Source organism: Bubalus kerabau, chromosome 5 (genome assembly GCF_029407905.1).
Source record: "Bubalus kerabau isolate K-KA32 ecotype Philippines breed swamp buffalo chromosome 5, PCC_UOA_SB_1v2, whole genome shotgun sequence".
Taxonomy (NCBI): Eukaryota; Metazoa; Chordata; class Mammalia; order Artiodactyla; family Bovidae; genus Bubalus; species Bubalus kerabau.
In genome coordinates, this window is record NC_073628.1 from 86,982,978 (window position 1) to 87,010,085 (window position 27,108).

The 27,108-nt window shown below is 41.5% G+C and overlaps 1 long non-coding RNA gene across 2 annotated transcripts; it reads right to left on the reverse strand.

The window, feature by feature from the left end:
• Positions 1–207: 207 nt before the first annotated feature.
• LOC129653962 (uncharacterized) lies at positions 208–13,968 on the reverse strand. Of its 2 annotated transcripts, XR_008715317.1 has the most exons (4): positions 13,614–13,968; positions 12,058–12,187; positions 8,168–8,319; positions 208–581 (listed from the first exon to the last, which is right to left on the reverse strand). It is a non-coding gene; the product is annotated as an uncharacterized LOC129653962 (long non-coding RNA). The 2 variants fall into 2 exon arrangements; XR_008715318.1 differs by lacking the exon at positions 8,168–8,319 and having other exon boundaries at positions 208–584.
• Positions 13,969–27,108: the final 13,140 nt, after the last annotated feature.

The window sequence follows — 27,108 nt, forward strand, 5'->3', positions numbered from 1 at the left end:
ACAGTGGTAAAGACTTTCCTATAATCGTGTTCAGTGAGCACCACTCCATGGTTTGGGGCTTGTTCAGGGAGTATCAGTGCAGCATAAGACCTATTCTTTGACTTCCAGATATTTACAACTGAAGCAAAGAGGCAAGATACACACAGTGAAACTCTTAGGTAACAATTGAGGGGTGTATATAATTAAGTACAAAATTGATCAGCACAACCAATAAGGGCATTGAGATTTCAGAGTAGGGAGGTTACTGAGAGCCAACGCAGAGATGAATAAGCTGGGAACAGAGCCCAGCAAGAGAAGATTCTAAGGTGGGAATGAGCACGGTGTCCCTGGGGACCAGGGACAGGTAACCCCAGCAGTGGAGGCACTTAGTGTGAAGTGATGGGATTCACAAGCAGCTTCCTTCAGAGCCTCGTCTCAGACACTCTCAGGTTCAGGAGAAGCCTTCTTGGGGAGACAGTTCAGTTCTCTTCCTAACTCAACTTCAGGCAATGAAGTATCCACAGGTAGCATGAGCTTCTCAGTTGTAGCCCCATCATCTTCTAAGTAGCTCCCCAGAGACTCAGGGACTAGAAGACAGGAAGCTACTGGAAGGCAAAAAAAAAAAAGAGAAAAGTTCATCCCCATAACCCAGCACTTTTGACCGAGACAGGCTCTTGCATGTACTCAACAGAGGCTTCTTAAACCAGGAAGGAAGCACCCCTGCACAGTGTAGACAGGCAGCTAAGGGTGTGAGAGGCAGCAGAGGCTCCAGGTCTGCTGTGCGACTTTGCAGTTACTTCACCTGTTATAGCACGATCTTCTCACTTGTGAAAAGGGTCTACTGGAAGGGTCTTCTTCAGAGGGTTATTGTTGCGAACATTGAATGAATAGAAGCAAAGCACTTTGAACAGGCCTGGCTTCTATTAAGAGCTATTTATGTCTCTGTTAGTAATATGGGTTCTAGAGCCAGACGAAACGGTTTGAAGCCTATCTCTGCTTATCACGGGAGTAGTCCCTTTGAACCTCATGTTTTCCATTTGTAAAATAGGTATTTTAATAACACTGTCAGTCTCATGAAGCTATTGTGAGGACGAGGTGAGCTAAACACACACAAAGCACTGAGCACAGGCCCGGGGCACACCTCAGTAACACAAGAGAGCATCAGTCGGCTTGCTTAGTCACCAGGTCTCCTCTTATTCTGATACTGCAGCTGGCAGGTGGTTAGCACATTTCTGAATTAGGCAAGACTTTATTTATGGAGTTGGTGTCGTTCTACCATCACCAGTTCCTCTTCAGCTTCCTTCTAGGGGGTTTCTATTTTAAAATAAATTTAAAATTTTTTATTATGCAATTTTCAAACATATAAAACCAGAGAGAATAACACAGGGCCTCATCATATACTCATCACCCAGCTTCAACGGTTATCAACACATGGCCAAACATACTCCATCTATACTACATCTATGTTTCCTATATCATACCTACTTTCCTCTCCAACTAGATCCTTTTGAAATAAATTTCAGATATTGTAAAATTTTACCCATAAATACTTTTATATATATCTCTAAAACAGTATTTTTTAACATACAATCATACTACCACATCTTAACGTTTTAATGCCAATTCCTTAGTACCAGCAACACACCAACCAGTATTAATTTTTCCTTGATTTTTTCTCATTCATTATCTTTTACAGCTATTTTTAAAATGTAAGGAGCATAGTTGATTTACAATGTTTTGTTAGTTTCAGGTGTACAGCAAAGTGATGTTATTAGAATTAGATCTGTGTAGGAAAATTGCTCAGTCGTGTCTGACTCTTTGTGACCCCATGGACTGTAGCCCGCCAGGCCCCTCTGTCCATGGAATTTTCCAGGAAAGAATACTGGAATAGGTAGCCATTCCCTTCTCCAGGGGATCTTCCCCGCCCAGGGATCAAACCCAGATCTCCTTTACTGAAGGTAGATTCTTTACCATCTGAGCCACCAGGGAAGCCCAGGCACACATCTATTCTTTTTCATATTTTTTCCCCTGTAGGTATTACAGAATATTGAGGAGAGTTCCCTTTGCTATACAGTAGGTTCTTGCTGATTATCTCTTTTACAGATTTTTTTTTTTTATAATTAGGATGTAAACAAGGTCCAGAAATTGCATTTATCTGGTTTTTCCAGTCTCTTCCCATCTATGGGTTTCACGCCCTCCTTCCTTTCCCTCTTGCAATTTATTGTTGAAGAAACCAAATAGTTTGTCCTGGAGAGTTTCTCATTCTAAATGTTGTTGACTGCTTCCATATGATGTTGTTTAATATCTTCCTCTGACCCTTGGAACATCCTGTTGTACCGGAAGCAAGAAAGCTGTCAAAGATGTCTAGAGTGGTGCCAGGCAGACACAAGAGCACTGGCAGGAAATGGGATATTTTGAGCATCAGATAAATAAGTAAATAAATAACTGCAGCACATTGAGATGCATCAAGTACAATAATATCCACAGCTTCATAGTAACTCTCCAAAAATAGACTCACTGGTCACCTTTGAAGGATGTGAAGGAGCAACTCTTTATTTCCAAAAAATGGATAGATAAAAGAGTCAAGCACTTATTTCGCCTTTCCTGTATGAACTGTATCTCGGGGTAATCAATTACTGAGAAGAGATCCTGCCAATAAATGAAGAAGGAATGATGTAATTAAAATATTGCCATTTTACAGCCCCTAATGAATAAAGTATCTAAGAAACCGTTATCAAGGGTTGCTAAAACCATAGGTGGAGAGCTGGTGGGGAAATTTATAATGAACATACCAGGTTGATAGTTTCTGTCAACGAATACTTTCATCACAAAAAGAAAAGCCACCAGGGATTATGTGCCCTTGATATGATACAGTGTCTGTGAAGTAATGATGTCCAAAAATTCGAATCTGATCAAGCCTCTGTTGGTGACTACTACCTTAGGTAGTTTGTACTCTTAATATTTATTTTTCCCCAAATGAACAAATATTAAATGAAACCCACCAAAACTCATACAGCACAAGTCAAACTGGGCACCTCCTAATGTGGGTACCCTAAACTACTCCAGTAAGGAAATACAGCTCCCACAGTTTCAGAACGATTACATTCCTGAGATGTGGCTCCTCCTATGACAAGTCAAAATTGCAGAGCAGAGGGGACTTTTAGACCGGGATGTGCATGCACTATCTTTTTGCCCGGATCTGTAAGATGAACTTTTGTTCACACGTGCCATGCCTTTAAAATATATTGTTATCGTGTTCAAGAAGATGATGTTACATAGGCAAGCTGGCATCTGACAGCCAAATTATCTGTCAAGAATCCCCGTCCGTGTGAAGGGAGAAATGAAACTGTGTTTCTGAAAAGCCACAGGCCTGGGGCGAGTTCTGCAGCCCAGGGACTCCGGAGGGGGGCGGACGTGGGTGCGCGCTGGGAGTTGCGGGAGCGGCCTGCTAGCGGAGATGCGGTCAGGAGGCTGCGTGCCTGTCCCCTGGGTCGCGCGGCGCAGTTCCCGGGGAACGCAGGACCCATCGCGCGGGCTGCCTGCCTCATTATTTCTTTGAGCCTGTTCATGTTCTTGATCCGGACTGCAAAAACCCAACCGCCGTAGGCTTCCTCCTATTTTCCAGTATCAAATTCCGTATTCCTGAATAAGAACCTGCAGATTCGGCTATCATTTTCACAGATAACTTAGTTACATATACTGGGAAAATTACAATTCTTAAACGTGACCAGCTGGCCGGCAGTGCCTACCATCATGTATATTTAGCGTTATTTAGTACTCCACTTTGTGCTCAAGAACGCTGATACTTTATTTCAGAGATCACATGAAAACAATGAGTCACAAGGAATTAAATTACAATACAAAAAAGATCGCTAGATGCTTACATTAGAGTCACTATAAAAGTTTTTAATATATGGGAAAGTTTCAAAGCCTAGTGGATTCTTTAATTTACTTTCGTTTTCAGATGCACACAAGAAATAATTAAATGATACTTTAAAATAACTTTGAAAAGAAGTTAATTTCATCCCAAAGAGCAGAAATGACATCTTTTCCTGCTCTTCTAAGTTCTGCGGCAACCTGACACTTCAGTTAGAAAAGACCCAAGATGTATCCTGGCATTTATCTTGATTCTCTTTGCTATTCTCCTGGAAATGTGGTGAATGCGATTTCCTCTTAATGGTAGTATTCAGCTTAGGTTCTGTGAATTCTGTTTTTCAGGGGTGGCGAGGGAGGCAGAGTGGGATACACGTTCAAGCTGAGTCTGAGCTCATTTGACTTGTGTTGAATCTGAAAGGAATCATCCTTGCACAGGAAGAAGAGTAAAGAAGTCCCCTCATTTACCATCAGCCCAGGCCAGAATGATTATTTCAAGCCTGACATTTAATACACCCATGATCACAGATATTGCCTCTGAAAGCTTTCCCAACAAAGCAGGAACCAAATAACATTGCAGCAGCGTCTAACTTTAATTCAGAGACGTGAGGGAGCTGTGAAGTGGAGATAAACCCTGCAAAACACAGTATCAATATCTCATTAACACAGGGAAGGAACAGCAAAGTGAAGAGAATTGCGTGTATGCATAGAATGAGTACGGGCTTACAAAGAGCATGGCACATCCAAATGCAATGTGAAAGTCTGACTGTGAAGAATTGTTTAAAGTATGTTATTGATGTTTTACCCAACCCTGTGGGACCCAGGCTCCTGGGAACAGTGTCTATGCTACAATTACTAGGCAAAAAGTAAACTGGGACGAAGGGAAAGGTAAGATAAAAATTCTTCCTGTATGCTGTATCTACCTTTTTTTCCCCTTTCTCTAAGATGCCTATCCCTAGTAGTTCTCTTTTACAAAACTCGACAGTAGGGTGGATGGGGGAGCGAAAATACAGTTATTATGCGTAGCAGTTGCCATTTTCATGCTCTCGCCTTTACAGCTTTTTAGTGATGCTTATACCAAAATATTAATTCTTCCATCTATTCATTATCTTATATTTGAATTAATTTCAGCCTCCACAAAGAAATATTACTAGGGCTCCCTTTCAGACCAATACCATACTGTTAAATTTTCAAATATGTATTTCACATACAACTGTTGGTAAGGAATTTTTGTTTGAAAAGTCGAAATGATCATTTGTTAAGGATCTTCTTTATCATGGGGTCAATATACTTGATATGGTTTCTACTTTCTACATTGAGAAAAGCTGTGAGCTGGGAATTCCCTAGTGGTCCTGTGGTTAAGAGTCTGCACTTAGGGAATGCAGGTTCAATTCCTGGCCAGGGAACTAAGATCCCACATGCAGCAAAAAAAAAGAAGGCTGTGAGCTTCTCCAGGTCATGGCTATCCCCTCTTCTTCCTTGCCTCAATGTCCTCTGCACTGCTAAGATTGCAGGGTGTGTCCAGCGAGTATTTGCTAAATAGATGAAAGGTTCATGATTTTACTTAATTCATTTCTAAGTAGTGAGATCTAGTGAAATATCATGGAACACAACTGAAAAGAAACCATGTAAAGAATTCAGCTCTTCAGAGACTGTAGGAGGAAAGCAAAGTGCTACCTGGGAAAACAACTTGCCTTGAAAAACTAATGTAAAGAGAAGCAAAGCCTAAAGAGGAGAACTGACGTACTAGCCTTGACTTAATGTGGCAGCCTTGTCCTGATGAACTGGTTACCTTAATGGAAGATAGGAAGTTAATGCTTATGTTTAAACAGAAGAGTGAGCATAATGATTATCTTAGGGTCCTTGCTTTTAATTAAACATAAGTACTTATTGTGGTAAATTAATTAATTTTAGGGGGCTTCCCAGGTGGTGCTAGTGGTAAAGAACCCACTGGCCCATGCAGGAAACAAGAGATGTGGGTTCAATCCCTGGGTCAGGAAGATCACCTGCCTGGAGAATCCCATGGACAGAGGAGCCTGACAGGCTGGTGTCCATAGGGTTATACACAGTTGGACACAACTGAAGTGACTTAGCATGCATGCAATCAATTTTAGAATAAATTAGTCTCAATGCATAGCAGACATTCATTTCAGTTCAGCTCAGTCATGTCTGACTCTTTGCAACCCCATGAACCGCAGCATGCCAGGCCTCCCTGTCCATCACCAACTCCGAGTCCACCCAAACCCATGTCCATTGAGTCGGTGATGCCATCCAACCATCTCATCCTCTGTCGTCCCCTTCTCCTCCTGCCCTCAATCTTTCCCAGCATCAGGGTCTTTTCCAATGAGTCAGCTCTTTGCATCAGGTGGCCAAAGTATTGGAGTTTCTATGCCTAATAATTAACCAGAAATTTTTTCTTGTGTATAGCAGAGAGCCTAAAGTACAGCAGTGTACACTAATCTAAGTATGTTGAATTTTTTGACATACAAAGAAGTGATCGACTTTTAGGGCTGAAAAGAAGCTTGGCAATCTCATTCCAGCATCTTTCATTTATTGAAGAAGGAATTGAGACTCAGAGGAGTGTGAGGACATTCACCAAAACCAACAGAAAGTGATGAGTGCTCTGGCCAGAAACCGTAGCTCCTGTCTTAGTCTTGGGCCCAGTTCACTGGGGCAGAGCCTACATGAATTATCCCTTATTTATTTTATTATTTTTCTCTCCCTTTTCAAAACTTATATAAATTTCTGATTAATAATAGTAATAATAGTAAAGTATGTTAGTCGCTCAGTTGTATCTGACTCTGTGACCCCATGAACTCTAGCCTGCCAGTCTCCTCTGTCCATGGAATTCTCTAGGCAAGAATACTGGAGTGGATACCCATTCCCTTCTCCAGGGGATCTTCCTGACCCAGGGACTGGACCCAGGTCTCCTGTACTGCAGGAAGATTCTTTTTTTTTTTTTTTTCAGCAATGTGTAACCCAAGTAAATATTTTATTAGTTACATTGTTCACATCAGGTTGTAGGGAATTATAAGTACTTTCCTCAGAACTCCTTAGCATTCAAAATATTAATCAGCTTTGACAATATAGGATTTTTCCCTCTCATTGTTTTAATTGGGGTATAATTGATTTATAAGATTGTGTTAGCTTCTGCTATGCAACAAAGTAAATCAGTTATATGTATACATATACCCCCTCCCTCATGGACCTCATTCACCCTGCATCCTACCCCTCTAGGTCACCACAGAGCACTGAGCTGAGCTCCCTGTGCTATACAGCAGCTTCTTACAAGCTATCTATTTTACACGTATTAGTGTGTATCAGTTCAGTTCAATTCAGTCAGTCATGTCCGACTCTTTGCGACCCCATGAATTGCAGCACACCAGGCCTCCCTGTCCATTACCAACTCCCGGAGTTCACTCAGACTCACATCTATCGAGTCAGTGATGCCATCCAGCCATCTCATCCTCTGTCGTCCCCTTCTCCTCCTGCCTTCAATCTTTCCCAGCATCAGGGTCTTTTCCAGTGAGTCAGTTCTTCATATCAGATGGCCAAAGTATCGGAGTTTCAGACTCATCATCAGTCCCTTCAATGAATATTCAGGACTGATTTCCTTTAGGATTGACTTGTTTGATCTCCTTGCAGTCCAAAGGACTCTCAAGAGTCTTCTCCAATACTACTGTTCAGAAGCATCAATTTTTTGGCACTCAGCCTTCTTTATGGCCCAACTCTCACATCTGTACATGACTACTGGAAAAACCATAGCTTTGTCTAAATGGACATTTGTAGGCTAAGTAAGGGAGAAGGCAATGGCACCCCACTCCAGTACTCTTGCCTGCAAAATCCCATGGACGGAGGAGCCTGGTAGGCTGCAGTCCATGGGGTCCCTAAGAGTCGGACACGACTGAGCGACTTCATTTTCACTTTTCACTTTCCTGCATTGGAGAAGGAAATGGCAACCCACTCCAGTGTTCTTGCCTGGAGAATCCCAGGGACGGGGGAGTCTGGTGGGCTGTCGTCTATGGGGTCGCAAAGAGTTGGACATGACTGAAGCGACTTAGCAGCAGCAGCAGCAGGCTAAGTAATGTCTTTGCTTTTTAATATGCTGTCTAGGTATGTCATAGCTTTTCTTCCAAGGAGCAAGCATCTTTTAAATTCATAGCTGCAATCACCATCTGCAGTGATTTTGGAGCCCAAGAAAACAGTCTTTCACTGTTTCCATTGTTTCTCCATTTATTTGCCATGAAGTGATGGGACCCAATGCCATGATCTTAGTTTTCTGAATGTTGAGTTTTAAGCCAGATTTTTCACTCACCTCTTTCATTTTCATCAAGAGGCTCTTTAGTTCTTCTTCGCTTTCTGCCATAAGGGTGGTGTCATCTGCATATCTCAGGTTATTGATATTTCTCCCGGCAATCTTGATTCCAGCTTGTGCTTCATCCAGCACAGCATTTTGCATGATGTACTCTGCATGTAAGTTAAATAAGCAGGGCAACAGTATACAACCTTGACATATTGCTTTCCCAATTTTGAACCAGTCCATTGTTCCATGTCTAGTTCTAACTGTTGCTTCTTCAGTAATATATATTAAATATGGGGCTTCCTTGGTGGTTCAGTGATTAAAGAATCCACCTGCCAATGAAGGAAAAGTAAGTGCTATCCCTGGGTTGGGAAGACCCCTGGAGAAGGAAATGGCAATCCACTCCAGTATTCTTGTCTGGGAAATCCCATGGACAGAGGACCCTGGAGGGCTAAAGTCCATGGAACTACAAAAGAGTCAGACATGACTTAGTGACTAAAGGAACAACATGTTAAGTATCAGATCAGATTAGATCAGTCGCTCAGTTGTGTCTGACTCTTTGTGACCCCACGAATCGCAGCATGCCAGGCCTCCCTGTCCATCACCAACGCCCGGAGTTCACTCAGACTCACATCCATCGAGTCAGTGATGCCATCCAGCCATCTCATCCTCTGTCGTCCCCTTCTCCTCTTGCCCACAATCCCTCCCAGCATCAGAGTCTTTTCCAATGAGTCAACTCTTCACATGAGGTGGCCAAAGTACTAGAGTTTCAGCTTTAGCATCATTCCTTCCAAAGAAATCCCAGGGCTGATCTCCTTCAGAATGGACTGGTTGGATCTCCTTGCAGTCCAAGGGACTCTCAGGAGTCTTCTCCAACACCACAGTTCAAAAGCATCAATTCTTCGGCGCTCAGCCTTCTTCACAGTCCAACTCTCACATCCATACATGACCACAGGAAAAACCATAGCCTTGACTAGACGGACCTTTGTTGGCAAAGTAATGTCTCTGCTTTTGAATATGCTATCTAGGTTGGTCGTAACTTTCCTTCCAAGGAGTAAGCATCTCTTAATTTCATGTTAAATATAATGTATATTAATTCAAAATGAGTTATGTGTGGCTTTATGGAAACAACTTTTGGTAAAAGGAATTCTGATAAGTACAAAACTAGAATACCACTAGTAAAGAAAAAAATAAAAGGAATCTTCTCTCATGTGATACAATCTTTTCTATTTGAAATCAACAACTAACATTCATTTAAAAATCTGAGACTGTGTAAGGTGTGTATCCTATCTGTTGTTCTGCTAGTTATAGCCAATGAAAGACATAATGAAAAACATGAGTTTGATTATTTGAAAAGAAGAAATATTGTTTTCTCCCTCTTTTTTGCAGTTGCTATGTATTTGTAGTGAGAAACTCCAAGAGATGCAACTAAAATACTGTTGGAAAGAATGAGAGAATTCAGTAAACTGATGGTTATAAAATCAACATTAAAAAAATAGCTTTCCAGACTTCCGTGGTGATCCAGTGATTAAGAATCTGCCTGCCAATTCAGGGGACATGGGTTTGATCCCTGGTCTGGGAAGATTCCACATGCCACAGTGAGAACTGATGAGAGCTTTCTCAACGTGCACACTGCAACTAGAGAGAAGCCTGAGCAGCAAAGACCCAGCACAACCAAAAAATAAGAAAAACTTAAAAAAACAACTCTGTCAATTCTCCCCAAATTAACATACACATTTTACTCAGTTTCAACCAACAAATACCAAAAAAGTCTCATTGAAAATAAACAAAATGATTCCAAAGTGAAACTGGAAGTGTAAGTACTTGACAATATCAAATACATGACAGGATGGAAATTTGATAATTAAATTTATAAAATATATCTTTTAAGGAACTTAGCATTTACTCCTTCTATTTTTCTAACTTAATAAGGTAGAGTAAAATTGCTTCCATTTAATTTTCATTTTATAGGCCTTCCCAGGTGGCACTAGTGGTAAAGAATCCACCTGCCAATGCAGTAGACACTCGTTCGATCCCTGGGTCGAAAAGATCCCTGGGAGTAGGAAAAGGCACCGCGCTCCAGTACTCTTGCTTGGAAAACTCCACGGGCAGGGGACCTGGTGGGCTGCAGCCCATGGGCCACAGAGAGGAGGACATGACTGAGCAACGAAGCATCAGCAGCATGTATTCTAGTATGTTGCCATTGCATGCTGCTGCTAAGTCACTTCAGTTGTGTCCGACTCTGTGTGACCCCATAGACGGCAGCCCACCAGGCTCCCCCGTCCCTGGGATTCTCCAGGCAAGAACACTGGAGTGGGTTGCCATTGCCTTCTCCAACGCATGAAAGTGAAAAGTGAAAGTGAAGTCGCTCAGTCGTGTCCGACTCGTAGAGACCCCATGGACTGAAGCCCACCAGTCTCCTCCGTCCGTGGGATTTTCCAGGCAAGAGTACTGGAGTGGGTTGCCATTGCCATTGCATAGAACCCTAGATACATAGAATTTTCATTTTTAGGTGGGAAACTGAAGCACAGGAAGGCTAACTTTTTAAAAAATCGAGGTATAATTGACACACAGTGTACAATGTAATGAGTTGACACTGTATTCACTGAAAAGTGATCTGGTTTCCATTTTTCTGGTCACCGTTTGTCACCATAAAAATTACACAAAAGTATTTTGTCTCCTCGCAATGAGAACTTTCAAGATCAACTCCACTGGCAACTTTCAAACATGCCCAACAAGGTCATCGACTGTCATCACTATCCTGCACCCTGCACCCATGATTTATTCATTTCACAGGTGCAAGTATGTACCTCCCAACCCCCTTCCCTCATTTTGCCCACTCCCAACACCCCACCCCCCACAAGCATCACTCATTTCTCTGGATGCATGAGTTTGGGGAGTTTTGTTCATTTGTTTTTTATATTCCATATGTAAGTGAGACCATATGATATTTGTCTTTCTCTGTCTGACTTATTTCACTTAGCATAATACCCTCTTAGCATAATGCCTTCGGTTCTTCTGTGCTGCTGCAAATTGCAAGATTTCATTCTTTTTCATGTCTGAGTAGGATTCCTCTGTGTGTGTGAGAGAGAGATCGATCTTTACCCATTTATCCATCAATGAACACTTAGATTCCTGCAATGAACATAAGGTTGATATATTTTTTCAAGTCAGCATTTTCATTTTCTTTGGGTAAATACTCAGGAGAAGATTGTCAGATCATTTAGCAGTTCTATTTTTAGTTTTTTGAGGAGACTCCATACTGTTTTCCTTGGTGCCTGTGGTTTAGTCGCTAAGTTGTATCCGACTCTTGTGATCCCATGGTCTGTAGCCTGCCAGGCTCCTCTGTTCATAGGGTTTTCCAGGTGAGAATACTGGAGTGAGTTGCCATTTCCTTCTCCAGGGGATCTTCCTGACCCAGGAATCGAACCCAGGTCTCCTGCATTGCAGGCAGATTCTTTACCAACTGAGCTATGAGGGAAGCCCATGGTGGCTGTACCACAATTTATATTCCCATCAACAGTACACAAGGATCCCCTTTTCTGCACATCCTTGCCAACACTTGTTATTTCCAGCCTTTTGGATAATGGCCATTCTAACAGCTGTGAGGTAATATGTCATTGTGGTTTTGATTTGCATTTCTCTAATGAGTAGTGATGTTTAGCATCTTTTCCAGTAAGAATAACTTTTAAAGACCATCTCCCCTGAAATCATCCTGCTGTTATCGCCATGCTGTCTGTACTAGAGTAGGGCTGTCTCCAAAGATATTAGATTTCTTTTCCTCGTCATTTTCTATTTTTCTATTTCACCAAATTTGTGATTCAGTAGCTGCCTCCCTGTGAAAATAATAAAGCCCACCCAAACCTCGCTGCTTGCCTCTGTTATGATTATGCATCGACACGCACCTCTGCTGCTTTGATAGTAGTTGTGTAGATCTCAGTCACTGTTATTTCTACGTGGCTCAATGTACAATGCATTTTTATAGACCTCTGTAAATATACCTCTATTTTCACCTTCTTCCACGTTGTCCGTGACCTAGAGGAAAATACAGATTTCTCATCAGAAGTTAGTCTCACAAGAATTTTGTGTGCTTTACTTGTATTTAGTCACCTCAATTCTCTTAGTTGTTTTAGTTTTCTCCATAAAAATCTGATTAATTGGAATATCTAAATTTTTCTTTATCCCCAAAGAGTTTGATAATGACCAAGAAAAAGAATATATCTTTACATGATAATTTTGTTTGTTTGTTTGTTTTCGGCCACATCATATGCAGGATCTTAGTTCCCCAACCAGGGATTGAACATCTGCCCCCTGCAGTGGAAGTGTGGATTTCTAACCACTGGATCACCATGGAATCACCTACATGACAATTTAAAAAACAGCATTGTATTACCAAAAGCATTAAATATTCTTGTTAGATATAAACTGTTAATTTGTATGTATTTTAAGAAGAATAATATTAATAATAATTGTTAACCTTTGTGAAGCATTTGCCATATACCAGCCATTGCTCTCTAAGCCTTTTACATGCGTTAGAAACTTGTGTAATCTTAACAACCATATTACTCAGTTATATTTATCATCCCCATATTACAGATGCAGAAATTGAGGAACAGAGAGATAAAAACAACTTGCATAGAGTAAAAAGGAAACAAATAACATGAGCCATATCAAAGCAATTGCTGAATGAACTGGCATATATTTTTCTTCTTCTATACAGGTCATAACCGAGCAATTAATAGTAACTACAGTGAACATTTAAGGCAAGAAATTGCAGATTTCACAGTCCCTGTAGTCCTATTATTCACTTAAAATGCTGCATTAATTTTGCACTTTAGAAACCCATAATTGGAAATTATGGCCCTATTCAGTTTGGAAAATATATCTATGTATTATGTAGGACAGAGGTCACCTGCCTAGAAGTATGCAAATTCTCCCTAATTTCCTTTAAATATTATAAGAGCTTGACACAATATAAAAGTCTTGTCAGGTATCTTTTCTCTTATAGAGAATGAGCTTTGCAATTAGAGACCTAAGTGGAGGCCTCTATTCCAACCTCATCAGGTTTGTTTTTTGAAGCCTTTCTGCCTGGCCATGTGATTGAATTTCCACACAGATGCTGCTGCTGCAACTTTTCATCCTAGACATCAACCTAGCCATTTTTCCATTTTCTCTTTCTCCATTTATTAAATGATATGTGCCTCATCTATAGTTGTTGTTCAATAGTGCTTTCATGCTTGGACGGTGTGAGGGATGGGTAGAAGGATGAATAACCCTGTTTTTCATTGTGTTCCTCCTGATCCAAGCATAAGGTCGATCATCAGAACATACCAGAGGAAGGGTCTTTGGGTACTAAGAAACTGACTTAATTAGGAGACCATAATGGAAAGTGTACCATTAGGAATGTTAAGCATATTAAAGAGGAGAAAGTCCGAGGCAGTATCAGTCCCCATGTACTCACCTGTGAGTGCTGATATTCAACTGACTCCTGTTCCTTCCATTTGCCTCACTCTCCCACATCACCCGTGCTCAGCTCAGCTGTGATGAAACTTTTCTCTCTGGACTTACTGTGCCATTTCTAACCGATGGTGACCCTCTCTGCACTTTTTGTTTCTAACAGAACATTTCTTTCATAACAGCATAAAGCAATTACAAATGGACAGGTATTATAACTTCACAGTTTTTACCACGTGTAAGCAAAATTAAGATCCTGGTATCATCTTTTGTAGTATCTTTCATAAAAGAAATCAAAGTTTCTCTTAAAAAGTGAGTAAAATGACAACAGGAAGACTGAAATTTTTTCCACATATTACATGTTAGTGTACTCTTCCCTCACATTCCTTGTAAATGATTTACATGCTTCTTTTTTGTACAATTCAAAACAATTCGAATTGTATACTTTAAAACGGTGAATTTCATGTCATGTGAATTTTACCTCAATAAAAAATAATTTCCAAAAAAAAAGAGTGGATATATGTATACATACATTGATTCACTTTGTTTTACCCCTGAAATAACACAACATTGTAAGTCAACTATACTTCTTATGAAAATTTAAAAAAAAATCCATAATGTAAAATTTACCATTTAAATCATCACAAAGCGTACAGTTTGGTGGTTTTTTGAAGCATATTCACAATGTTGTATAACCCTCACCACTATCTCTTTCCAGAACAATTTCATCATCTCCTGAAAAACCCCTTGCCCATGGAAAGTAGTCACTCTCCATTTTCACCTCCCCCAGCCTACAGCAACCACTAATCTACTTTGTCTTTACAAATCTGCCTCTTCTGAACATTTCACATGAATGAAATCACATTATGTGGCCTTTTAAGTCTGCCTTCTTTCACTTTGCATGATGTTTTCAAGATTTATCCATGTTGTAGCATGTATCAGTGCTTCATTCTTTTTATGGCTGAGTAGGAGTTGGAGAAGGCAATGGCACCCCACTCCAGTACTCCTGCCTGGAAAATCCCAAGGACGGAGGAGCCTGGTGGGCTGCAGTCCATGGGTCGCTAAGAGTCGGACCCAACTGATCGACTTCACTTTCACTTTTCACTTTCATGCATTGGAGAAGGAAATGGCAACCCACTCCAGTGTTCTTGCCTGGAGAATCCCAGGGACAGGGGAGCCTGGTGGGCTGCCGTCTATGGGGTCGCACAGAGTCGGACACGACTGAAGTGACTTAGCAGCAGCAGCAGGAGTTGGACTTGACTGAACAACTGAACTGAACTGAACTATTCCATTGTATGGATAAATCATAATCTGTTTTCCTATTCATCAGTTGATGGACACTTGACTTGTTTCTACTTTTTGGCAACTATGAATAATGCTGCTAAGAACACCCATGTACAAGTTTTGTGTGAATATATGTTTTCAATTCTCTGGTATATACCTAAGAGTTGAATCACTGGGTCCTATGCATGGGTCATATGCGTGCATGGTAACTCTAGGTTTAACTTTTTGAGGAAATGCCAAGCTGTTTTCCACCACAGCTGTAACATTTTTGCATTTCCACAAGCAGTATGTGAGGTTTCCAATTTCTCCAAATCCTTGCAGCATTTTTTAGCCATCCCCCTTCCCATATTTATTTTCATTGTAGCCATCATGGAGGCTATGGAGTGATTTCTCATTGTGGTTTTGATTTGCACTTTCCTAGTGACTAATGATGTTGATCATCTTTTCATGTACTTGACTAGTTAGTTGCTTGTTATTCTTCAGGTTTTTGCTAACAGCTATCTAAAGAGAGAGAGTTTATTCTCTCTCTTATTGTTCTAGCATTCTAAAATTCTTCCGAGCACTTACAATATTCTTTTATTATTTGGTTAGCTGTTTACTTCACTTTGACAAGGACAGTTTCTGGCACATAGTAGGGGCTCAATAAATATTTATTCATTGAACAAATCAATCAGAAGACTAACAAGACATGGAAATAAGCAACTTGGTTGCCAACTAGAAAGTGGAAAAAAAAAATTCCAGGAAATTAGGCAGATGAAGGAGCTGATACAGAAAAAATGAAGCACAGGTAGAGAGTCAGTATGGTAACTGTCATGAACACTGAGTTAGGCATGAAAAGCAAGCTTAATATAATGGAATAAAACCAGACAAAATATACCTTGAGTCTTAAAAAAGTTTTCATACCCTTTGACTTAGTTCCATTCTAGAAATTTACCCTGAGAAAATGATCAGTGATGTAGAAAAATTTATGCTTGAGGATCTTAATTGTGGCATCTGTCACAGGATCAGAAAGTTGGAAACACCACCAGTGTTCCTCAATAGGGAATGGTTACATAAATCATCCACATGGTGAAATACTATGCTGCCTTTGCCAATGGCTTAACATTGAAAACTAAGATCATGGCAGCTGGTCCCATCACTTCATGGCAAATAGATGGGGAAACAGTGGAAACAGTGTCAGACTTTATTTTTCTGGGCTCCAAAATCACTGCAGATGGAGACTGCAACCATGAAATTAAAAGACGCCTACTCCTTGGAAGGAAAGTTATGACCAACCTAGACAGCATATTAAAAAGCAGAGACATTAATTTATCAACAAAGGTCCATCTAGTCAAGGCTATGGTTTTTCCAGTGGTCATGTATGGATGTGAGAGTTGGACTATAAAGAAAGCTGAGCACAGAAGAATTGATGCTTTTGAACTGTGATGTTGGAGAAAACTCTTGAGAGTCCCTTGGACTGCAAGGAGGTCCAACCAGTCCATCCTAAAGGAGATCAGTCCTGGGTGTTCATTGGAAGGACTGATGTTGAAGCTGAAACTCCAATACTTTGGCCACCTGATTTGAAGAGCTGACTCATTTGAAAGACCCTGATGCTGGGAAAGATTGAGGGCAGGAGGAGAAGGGGACGACAGAGGATGAGATGGTTGGATGGCATCACCGACTCAGTTGACATGGGTTTGGGTAGACTCCAGCAGCTGGTGATGGATAGGGAGGCCTGGCATGCTGCAGTTCATGGGGTCGCAAAGAGTCAGACACGACTGAGCAACTGAACTGAACGTTGCCAATGAGAATACAAAAACCAGATAGGAAAAATTCAGGGGTACTGATCAAAAAAAATTGCAGGGCTGAGGCCAGGGACACAGTTGTAGGTCTGAAGGAAGTTTCTTGGCAAAAATTGAAGGAGAGGAAATAGGGGAAAATTAGAAATCTGGAATCAGAAGCTAGATGGACACACATTGAGTTAATTAAGGGAAAAATCTAATACCTTTATATCACTTTTTAGCCAAAATCAAAACCAGAAGCCCAAAGAAGAACGACCTAAGTCATCAGTCAGATGTTTCATGAGCATCTACTATATGCCAGCTACTGTTAGGCACTGGGAACACAGGATAACTAATACACAGAGGTTAAAGTTGGGTTACTGCTGCTGCTAAGTCACTTCAGTCGTGTCCGACTCTGTGCGATCCCAGAGACGGCAGCCCACCAGGCTCCCCCGTCCCTGGGCTTCTCCAGGCATTAACACTGGAGTGGGTTGCCACTTCCTTCTCCAATGCATGAAAGTGAGAAGTGAAAGTGAAGTCGCTCAGTCGTGTCCGGCTCTTTGCGACCCCATGGACTGCAGCCTACCAGATTCCTCCCTCCATGGAATTTTCCAGGCAAGAGTACTGGAGTGGAGTTAGGAAGGCAATAAAAGTAAACAAATTATTACTAAATGATCAGTTAATTACAGGTGCACAAACTGTTGTGATGAGGAAGCACAGGTATTACCAGAATATAAGGGGGTAAGGAAGTAACATTTAAACTGAGAGGTAAAGGAGCTTCAGGAATTCTCAAGGCAACAGGAAAGGTACAAGAGGAGGAAAGTGTACTCCAGGCACTGGGAATAGCATTTGCAAAAGCCCTCAGGTGGTGTGAAGTCCAATCTGAGAAATGGGGGTAGGGGTGAGGAGAAAGGATGTGAAAAGAGGCTGGCAAGATGGGCAGGGTTGGCCATCCAAGGCCTGATGGGCCATGTTAAGGATTAAGGATTCCAGGGAATTCCCTGGCAGTTCAGTGGCTAGGACTCTGTCCTTCCACTGCAAGAGTCCCAGCATCGATTCCTAGTCAGGAACTAGGATCCTGCATGCCATCTTGCATGCCACATGGTGTGGCCAAAAAAAACACCTTTTTTTTTTGATGAGTGGCATAGTGAGAGCCCCCTTGGATGTCCACCCACCTTTTAGTGTATAGCCTCACTCCCTTGACTATGGTTTATTAGACTAGAGGTAGCTAAGCCAAATTTTCCAATAGGTTTCTTCTTTTTTTTTGGTTAGACTTTTATCAGATTGAGTTTATAGTCTAACATGGCTATGCCAAGTATTAGTTTTTAGTTCTTAAAGAAAGCAAATATTTCCCCTCTATCTACATTTAAAAGAACACTTGAACCAAACTGTTTTCAAACTAAGAGACGTGTAAACAACCCCAAAATGAGAGTTCAAGTATTTAGCTGCTCCAGGGAGAAAACAATCTCTTCTTTTTCCTTTGACCTTATAATCTGACTTACTAAACTACTATCCCAGGCAAAGACTCATAGTTTGCTATGTGAGTTAAAAAGGCCATGTTCTTGGTCAAGACTGTAGGTTTATGCAGCAATTCTTTGATCTTTTTTTTAATAGAATATAATTGGCATGTTACATTATATAGCATACAATATAATGATTCAATATTTCTATATATTGCAAAATGACCACCATAATGTGATAATGTGACAAACATAATGTTATTCCGCATTTTTTTGTTTGTTTGTTTTTTTAGCTTTTAAGGGAGGAGGCAGATGGGACCTCCAGAGAAATGCGACTGGAGATTCGTTCTCTATTGACCGAAGCTCCAAGACAAGAAAAGCAGGACAATTAAGGGAGGTTAGACCTTGCACAGACCACTTATTTCTTGTTCCCAAAGCCAAGAGACCTCCCTGAGCACATGTGTGCTGAAAAGGCTCCTCAGAGGCCAAAAGGGAGTCATATCAAAGGATGTTCTACCCATAAGCCTTTGCAGTAGAATCCATCTTGGTTAAAAGATGCATGCGTACACATGGGAGGATCCTGAGATACACCAAATATGGGCTGTGAACCAGGGAAGTCATAATGATTAGCCAAAGGAAACCCAAGAGAAATGTTCCATAAAAGTAATTCAACCTACCATGAGGGTGCAACTCAGCAGCTCAGAGACTCTCCCTCTGAGTCTGCCCATGTGTCTATCCACAAGTACTGTACTTTTCCCTCCTAATAAGTATTTTGCTTGCTTCACTACTTTCTGTCTCTGTGGAAATTCTTCTCTACAAGAAGGGCCAGGGCCCATGTCACTGACTGCTGGTCCAATGGCTGGGATCTGGTGCTTTCACCGCCATGACCTAGCCTCAATCTCTGGTTGGGAATCCAAGACTTGCTCTAAGCCATTGCAGGCTGAGGCCACTCAAGATCAGATTGGTTTCACATGTGAGATCATATTGTATTTGTTTTTGACTTATTTTACTTAGTACAATATCTTCAAGTTCTATCCATTTTGTTGCAAATGACAAGATTTCAGTCTTTAATGCAGATGAATGAAATTCCATTGGGTGTGTATGTATCACATCTTCTTTATCCATTTGTCCATCAGTGGACACAGGATGTTTCCATATCTTGGCTATTGTAAATAATGCTGCAATGAACATTGGGATGCATATATCTTTTTGAGTTAGTATTCTCATTTTCTTTGGATAAATATCCAGAAGTGGAATTGATAGATTATACAGTAGTCCTATTTTTAGTTTTTTGAGGACCCATCAGAATTCTTTTGGTCTTTATACCTAGTCTTGCTTCTCCTTACCAAATGTTTTAGGTGACTAAATGCTTACCAGAGGTAGATAATCACATAAAAAATATTACTGAGATTTTTCTCATGAAGTGTAGGTGTTCTCTTTAAACCAGTAGTTCTCAGTTAGTGTGTCTTTGCCCACCAGGAGACATTAAACAATGTCTGAGACAGTTTTAATTGTCACAGCTTGGAGAGGGTGATCCTACTGGCTACCTGTATGGTATGATACCTGTATGGGTATCCTACCCATACAGTGAGTGGGTAGAGGCCAGGTATGCTACTAAACATGGACACATAAACACACACAGGACAACTCCCTCGAAACAAAGACTTACCTGCCCCGAATATCAATTGTGTCAATGCTGTTATAAGGTAAAAAATAAGCCAGTGATCTTCCAGCCATAAAAGAGGTGTTATTTCCTCCTTAAAAAAAAAAAACAAATTCTTTTACCTATAAATATGATAAGAGTTAACAACAAAAAAACTTTACAAGGATTCCAAGTGTATGGCATTATGGAAAGTTCAAAACTACAAAGACAGTCAAAAGATCAGAGGTTGCCAGGGGTTGGGAGGAGGGAGGGATGAATAGGAAGAGAACAAAGGGTTTTCAGAGCAGTGAAAATAATGGTAGGTACATGTCATTTTACCTTGGTCCAAAGCCATAGGGTATAAACCAAAAGTGAGCCTTAATGGAAACAAACTATGGACTTCTGGTGCCAATGATGTGTCAGTTATTCATTGTAACGAATGTACCACTGCAGTGGGGGGTGTTGATGGTGGGGCAGGCTGTGTGTGGGGGCGGTGAGACAGGGAGTATATAGGAACTCTCTGTCCTTTCTGCTTAATTTTGTTGTGAACCCAACTGCCCTTAAAAATATGTATACCTGTGGCGGATTCATTTTGATATATGGCAAAACCAATACAATATTGTAAAGTTAAAAAATAAAATTAAATAAAAAAAAAAAACATTTATTTTTCAAAGAGAAAATTAGTTGGAAAAACAAAACAACTTTTAAGAAGCTTGGTGAATTTCCCACTCTGACGCTATTTGAGAAAAGGAGACCTAAAAATTCATAATGTGAATGTTATAACTAAATCCATCTCTCAGTATAAAATTCTGAAAGATGAGACAATCCCAAAGGCAAGATTCAAGTGTCAAAGACCTGCGTGTAATAGCATTCTCCTTTTGTGACCAATGCAGCATTAGGTCTGCAGTCTGTAATAGGTCTCACAGGAATGAAAGTGCTTAAGAAACTGTGAGTTAAAGAAAGTAAAACATTTTGGGGGGTTTTGTTCTTGTTATTTTTCCTTTCATGAAGAACCACTCAGGGCCTTGCAGATGCCCGTGTTCACTGCGAAGTCTTAAGGGGTTTCCCAAACTTTGGTGACCACGGAACACTTCCAGAATATCTGATGGGACTATTTGGGACACTAATTAGTAGACTCGGGAGAGTCATTCAGGTTGGTAACACCCTGGTCTCAGGTGGAGATTTTGCTGTGTCCTCTTGTTTCCTTATTTGTGCCTCCTCGCTTGCTTGTTTGGCTTGTTGCTCTCATTGCCTCCAACACTATCGTCTCCAAGCTTCGACCCATTCCCCTAGAGCTGAGAGTACAGTGGGCTGTCTCCAGTAGAGGGTCGGCAGCTTCACCGCCTTGAGAGCCTCCCTCCTGGCCCTGTGCTTCATGTGTGGCGGGTCCTCACTGAGTAACTTTCATGTTTATACACTTCCTGCAAGTTCACCATACCCAGTTTGTGAACCCCAAGCATGCCTCACTGTCTCTGAGAAGTGCTGAATTTCATTCTCTCTCCATTGCAGAGGAAATTCAAGTCCTTTTAATAGGGTTGGATAAAATTTTCAAGTCAGCTTCACAAGGCCTCTCTCCTGACATCCCACCTGGCCTATAGTACAGGGGAGTTTTCTGTGTTTTTGCGAGTGGGTGCGTCTGTGCTATTCTGGGTTTTTCTTTCCCGGCTGCCAGCAGAGCAGGTGTTTCTGATGGAACACGAGAGCTGCCAGGATCCACGCTGCCTCCCCCTTTGTGCTCAACACTTGTGTCTGGGCTGCCTGGTGCTGCCAGGACTGTAGCTTTATTCCCCTGGCCTTCTTTTCCATTGCATGAAAAGACGAAGCAATCTGTTAGATCCATAATTTTCTCTTTGTCTTTATAGAGGAAGAAGAATGTCTGATCTTTGCTTTCTTGATAATTAGAGTAGAATATCTAGTCAAACCCTTGGAACTATTGTCGCAAAGACTGCATAATATTTGACTGAGGTTGTCTGCAGTGTTCCACTTAATCAGACACTTAGGAACCTCTGTATGTCAGGCACTGTGCTGGGTGCTGGGGATAAAGGGATGAATGAAATAGATTCCATACCTGGAGGCTGACACAAACAAGCAAGTTCAGTAGGGCAGGAAGTGCTTTGAGGGAATCTGTACACAGGGGGCCCGTGAGGTACAGGGAGAGCTTCAGGTGGGCGCCTGGGAGCCAATGCCGTGAATTGGGTCTATGAGACTTCTGCTGAAACTCCCAGCACGATGTATTTCCTTCGGGTTACAAATAAGCGTTGTATGTTCAACTTGTTTTGTATAACACCTAAGGTTGAGAGCATTTTATTTCTTTTCATCTTGATTAAGGTTTTAAGGATTATTGCTAAGAGAGTGGCTACCGTTACCAAAGTGCTCATTTTGTCAAAGGTAGTGGGAAGAAAGTCACAACAGAAAAATCTATCAAGGCATCTTAGGAGTCAAATGATAATAAATCACATTTGTATGTTATTTTAAGAATTTTGCATGTATTGTCCTGTTTGGTACCAACAATAATCTTACAAAGTAGATAGGGAGATTGCTGACTAAACACAGCCCAGTTAACACAAGGGTTCATCTCTGTTGCTCCTGCTGCTGCTACTGCTAAGTCACTTCAGTCCTATCCAACTCTGCGCGACCCCATAGATGGCAGCACACAGGCTCCTCTGTCCCTGGGATTCTCCAGGCAAGATACTGGAGTGGGTTGCCATTTCCTTCTCCAATGCATGAAAGTGAAAAGTGACAGTGAAGTCGCTCAGTCATGTCCGACTCTTTTCGACCTCATGGACTGCAGCCTACCAGGCTCCTCCATCCATGGGATTTTCCAGGCAATAGTACTGGAGTGGGTTGCCATTTCCTTCTCCATCTGCTGCTCCTGAAGCTCTACTAAATGACAGAAGGGAAATGAAGACAGCACAAGACTATAGGGTCAAAGGGGCTTCCCAGGTGGCAAAGTGGTAAAGAATCTGCCTGCCAATAGGGGTGACTGCCCAGGAGACTGGGTTCAATCCCAAGGTGGGAGATGAATTGGAAGGTTGGGATTGGCATATGCATACTACTGTATTTAAAATAGATAACTAATAAGGACCTACTATATAACACAGGGAACTATATTCAATAATCAGTAAAAATCCACATGGGAAAAGAATCTGAAAAAGAAAAGACATATGAATATGTATAACTGGGCTTCCCTGGTGGCTCAGTGATAAAGAATCCACCTGCCAATGCAGAAGATACAATCCCTGGGTCATGAAGTTCCCCTGAAGTAGCAAATGGCAACCCACTCCAGTATTCTTGCCTGGGAAATCCCACGAACGGAGAAACCTGGATGGTTATAATCCATGGGGTCGCAAGAGTCAGATACAACTTAGCAACTAAATCACCACCACCAGCACCATACATATAACAATCACTTTGCTGTACACTGCAACTAACACAACATTGTGAATCAATTATATTCTAATATAAAATAAGACATTAAAAAAGAGAGAGAAAGACATCTTCAGCTCTGCAAGATCACAACAATTTCACTTCCTGCACATCCTTCTTTAGCAAGCTGCAAGAGAATAAGATCCACTGAGATGAAGTTATAACCCAAGAAAGAGTAGGATAGAGAGTCAGGAAAAAAGAAATCCATCACAGAAGAGAGGAGGAAGGAAGTCTCAGGACAGAAGTTGCCCCAGAGGAGCACCAACCCATGCAGCCCAGGGACAGAGTCACCAGAAGGGTGACATCCAGGGAGAAAGGGTTCCCAATAGATAGACTTAACTTGATGTGTTTGACCACATAGAAAATCTTGTTCTGGGGCTTTTCAATTCAATTGGAGAATGCAGAAATAAATAGTGATAATGATATGGGAAACTGAGCAAATGAGAAATTAAGTTGTATAAGAAAGGGAATATAATGGTTATGCATAAATCGGCTCAACAGTAAATAAGACTTGCACAGTAGTAATAATAAGGCAAAAAATGAATGTTGGCTTAACAAACATTGATATAGTTATGTTTGGGTGATTTGAGCAAGCAGAAGGGGAGGGTGGGATAATGGAAGAGTATGGTACCTTCATCTTCCAAAATCAGAAGTCCAACTGTAATACATCTGACACATAGTGGTATAAGCATATTAACTCTTATGAAATTATAAATAGTGAGAAGAGTCAGGTACAAGAATGGAAAGAGTTTGCTCTCAGGAGGAGGAGACTGAAAGATGAGAAATGTTGGGAAGTCTTCCAGTTACTATTGTGCCTAACAGATAATCCTCAGATTAGGTGGCTTTAAACATTAACAACCGTTTTCTGCATTCTCCCTCCTGCTTTCTGTGGGTCAGGGTTTCAGGCAGGGCTCTGCTGGGCAGCTGTGGATAAAGCTTGAGCTGTGTGATCAGAGGCAGGAAATGGAGCTGGAGCTGGGACAGCAAGGGCCTGGAGCAGCTGGGGCAGCGGTGCCTGGCTGGGTATCTCTCTCTGCCTTCCCATCATCTCAGGGCTTCACTGCAGGATCTCTGCAGGTTGGCTGACTTGGGCTTTTCATACCATGGTGACCTCAAGGCAGTTAGATGCCTAGTGCAGCAGTTCAGGATTCCAGAAGTGAGTGGTCCCTCGCTCTTGTTTAGAGTTCTTTATTGCTACCTGGATGACCAAGGACAGCCACTGTCATTGATATTAATGACCACAGTCTAGTTCAATTACAACAGTTAACGAATGAACTGGCTCTCCAACCTCAACATTTTTAGCCTTACCTGATCATTAGTATGACTTTGAATGCAATTTATCAGATCTCAACTAAACAAGATCAAGGCAGACACTGATGATGTTTAATAAGATGCATCAGGCAGCTGAAAATTGAATCTGGTTTTTCAAGGGACAGACCCTGGAATTGGAATTACACTTAATGCTCTTTAGAGTGATTCTGCCTTAAGCTAGGACTTTTCAGTGCTCACCTAACACACGTACACACTTGTCAGACTAACACAAAAAAACAAAAGTCTTTTAAATAAGGCTCTGCCTAGATTAGTATCGCTACCCTTTGGCCACCTCATGTGAAGAGTTGACTCATTGGAAAAGACTCTGATGCTGGGAGGGATTGGGGGCAGGAGGAGAAGGGGACGACAGAGGATGAGATGGCTGGATGGCATCACTGACTCGATGGATGTGAGTCTCAGTGAACTCCAGGAGTTGGTGTTGGACAGGGAGGCCAGGCATGCTGCGATTCATGGGGTCACAAAGAGTCGGACATGACTGAGCGACTGATCTGATCTGATCTGATCTGACCCTTGTCCATCCTCTAAACATCTACCTGCACTAATGACAAATTTCCCAAAAAGAATATTGAACTCAGGCCTGTGAGTGCCCAAATTCATTCCCATTGCCAGGATGTTGCACTGCTCTGCCGCTGAGTCACTGCTTCTGAGAAGCTACTGTTATTCCCAGACCACAGCCAAGGACTAGGACATCACTCCTGGATAGCCAGGTATATTGGTCAACTTTGAACCTGGTCTATGAAGGAAGAATGCCACATGCAAAACTAAACAACATAAGCTGTAAATTGGAGCAGAAGGAAAGAGAGTGAGGGCCCCCAAATTACATTCTTGAGATGTTTAATGAAAGTCAGTGCTGCTTGCTTGGTTGAAAATGATATTTACGAATTTCTGAATGGAAAGAAAATGATTCGGGGAATCTGGATTCAAGCTGTGTGGAGGTGAGTGGGATTTAAGTGACTGCATAGCAGAGAATTAAATAATTCTAAAAGCTGCTTTAAAGAAAATAAAGGCGTAGAAGAAAAAGGCAGGCAAGAGTGGAACACAAGTTGCAATAACTCCATTGCAAATAAAAGGGCTGAGGATAGTCTTCAGAAGAATCCAGGTCAAAATGATAGAAAGAAGGGAGAGAGAAAAAGGTTCCAGGGCCCTGCTAGGCAAGCTGAGTTGGTGATAGGGTAGCTGTCGGGTGGCTCAGAGGATAAAGCATCTGCCTGCAATGCAGGAGACCCAGGTTCGAGAAGGAAATGGCAACCCACTCCAATATTCTTGCCTGGAGAATCCCATGGACGGAGGAGCCTGGCGGGCTACAGTCCACGAGGTCGCAAAGAGTCGGACACGATTGAGCAACTTCACTTTCACTTTCTTTTCTTTCACATGTGAAGAGTTTATAATCAAAGCATTTGGGGGTGGATGTGCCCATACGAAGGGATGTGATTCCTCAAGAGATCAGTGAAGATTGCAAGACAGAGCCCAGCCTTGAGACTAGAAAATAGAAATATACTACCCAAATAGAAGGGCCATGACAGGGCTTTGAGGTGCACCTAGAACTCTGAGTCTATGCAAGGCTGAGTGTCAAGAAGTAATATTCTCACTGTTTGTTATGAGCTGACTTGTGTACATTCCACCCAAATTCCTATGTTGAGGTCCTGACCTCCAGTATCTCAGAACATGACTGTATTTAGAGATAGGGCATTAAAGAGGGGATTAGGTTAAAATAAATCCATTAGGATGGACCCTAATCCAGTCTCACATATGTCCTTATAACAAAAAGACTATACAGCCTGGTGAATTTATTTTTCCCAAGCATAGAAAAGACAATTCTCTATGCCACTAATGCCCTAATTAAAAAAATAAAGCATATTGTGGTTAGAGAGCCATAACATAAATGACAAACTCTGAGGACTTAGATGGAATGCAAGAGGAGCTGGCTGACTGGTAGGCAGAGTTCTTTCTTCGTCCCTTCTTTGGTTCCCAAGAAGGAATTTTTTAAGACAAAAAGAAAAACATTTAAACAACCAACTATAATAAAGTGAAATGGTAAAATAACTTTTTAAATAGGATATTCTGATGAGCGAAACAGGGAAAAATGAAACAGTGAAGCATGTCCTTTTAGATTTATCATCTGAAGAGCTTTGACTATTGCTCTCAATCCCTGAGGCAGAAAGATCCCCTGGAGGAGGGCATGGAAACCCACTCCAGTATTCTTGCCTGGAGAACCCCATGGACAGAGAAGCCTGGCAGACTACAGTCCATAGGGTCTCAAAAAGAGTCAGACACGACTGAAGCAACTTAGCACGCAGCACGCTAAAGACTTCAGATTTTATTTTGTAAGCATGATGAGGCATCTAAAATGCAAAGAGGTAATCACATCAGTAGTTTAGAAAAATAACTATGAGAGCCAGAAGCAGGGGGTGGGGCGACAAGTTGGGGCCCAGAAGTAGGGAAACAGTGAAGAGGTTTTGTAGTCCAAGGAGAGATGAATTGGCCCTGCATGAAAATCAGGAAAGCAAACGGATTATTACAGAGACACTTGACCAACCTAGAGAGCATATTCAAAAGCAGAGACATTATTTTGCCAACAAAGGTCCGTCTAGTCAAGAC